The sequence below is a fragment of the Arachis duranensis genome, chromosome 10 (assembly GCF_000817695.3).
Source record: "Arachis duranensis cultivar V14167 chromosome 10, aradu.V14167.gnm2.J7QH, whole genome shotgun sequence".
NCBI classification, from domain to species: domain Eukaryota; kingdom Viridiplantae; phylum Streptophyta; class Magnoliopsida; order Fabales; family Fabaceae; genus Arachis; species Arachis duranensis.
Genome location: NC_029781.3, coordinates 9642907 through 9644789, shown reverse-complemented (window position 1 = coordinate 9644789; position 1883 = coordinate 9642907).

Sequence of the window (1883 nt, the reverse complement as noted above, 5' to 3'; positions counted from 1 at the left end):
CAAATACCAATATTAGAACTAAATTACTTAAATAATATTTAATCTATTCTAGTCCATAGATACGTATAGATTAGAGTCATTCTCGTAACGACAACCAACTGAAACAACATTATAAGTTCTAATATTTAGAATTCGTGCAAATTCAGACCATCCCCTTGTTAAATAAATTTTATCATTTGCTATCCATGCATTGTGGCAAGATATAGAATTACCACACCGAGAAACTAAACTGACCTTTATTTCCCTCAATGGCATTGCATTGATGCAAAAAAAGGCCGGTAATTTCTAAAAAAAATACAATATGTTATAAAATTATTTTAATTATGAAAAGTTTAAAATAAAAAAATTTAAATATATTACCAATCGTTAAAATTGCATTAAGTTGGTCATAATATGTGAGTAGATCCAACCATCATTTGGTAAAATAGTGTTTAATGCCTTTCATTGGACGCTTACATCCATGTAATTAGAACCCGAATCAGTGAATACAACTTGAGATGGTATTTGATGGATGTGTTATATTGTAAATGATTGCGACAAAAGACAATCACACTGAAATATTAGACAAAAAGACAATCACACTAAAATATTAGATAGAAAAATAAGTTAGAGTAAGAACAATCATTAAATTTTCAAAAGAATAATATAATAGAATGAATATATAAAAAGTGCTATAAAAAATGATAAATTATACTTCAAAAGGATCAACTTCGATGAAAAACGAAAAATACATTCTTATTCTATGAAGTAGTTAAGGAAGAATAATAAATTAAAAAAAAAAGAGTTGACTCTCAGATTTAGGCTCACGAACCACAAAAAAATACTATATATAGATTTTATTAGAACAAAAATAATTATATAAATTAGTTATTATTAATTTAAGTTTTTATTATTTACATTATATATTATATATTTGTCTTGATTGGATAAGCCATTATCATATCATATACATTTTTATCATGATCAAAATCATAGATTTTTGTTTTAAGTTTTTAAGGTAGATATTAATATCAACTTACCAAAAATTATGACTAATTTTAAATCTATTCTATTATATAAAAATTGGATATCTACACTTAATGATGGAGCTGACGTGGCATGCTCTGAAGAGTATTTCCCGATTTAATTATTTTAACTTATTCAATACAATTTATTACCATGACTTAATTATAACAACTAATTGATTTGATTAGATATTTAAATATTAATATAATTTATTATAATATATATTACTTAATTAAATTTACTACATTAATTATAATTTGTTATATTAGTTAATTAATTTATTCATTTATAAAGTCTTAAATAAAATAAATAATTTATTGTTTATTCTAATTGAATTCATTAAATTTAATTATACATTATATACGAACTAATAATAATTTGTAAATCACTTTATATTATATATGTATTAACAAAATATTATATATGTCTTAATGTGTTAATTAAATATTATATACGCACAGAAAAATAAATACAAAGATGATTTATATAATATTGATAATATTATATTAGCACGCTGATTTTTTTGTTTTGTTTTGATATCATATAGTATTGATAATGATAATATTATTATATAATATTATATAAACTTTCCAATATTAGTATAGAAAATTGAAAAATTATTTCTTATGACTATTACTCTTAGTGGAATAGTGTGTCCCTTATATAGGGCTTGTTTGGGTGAGCTTTTAAGAAAAGATCTTTTTTCGAGTTATCTTTTTTTAAAAGATCTTATAGAGAAGTAAAAGTAATTTTATGTTTGGATATCTCATGTAAAAAGGTCTTTTATCTATCAATTATGTTTGGGTATAACAATATAAAAGTACTTTTTTGTTTATTTATTACATGAAAAACATCTTTTTTTTAAGGAAAAAAGATCT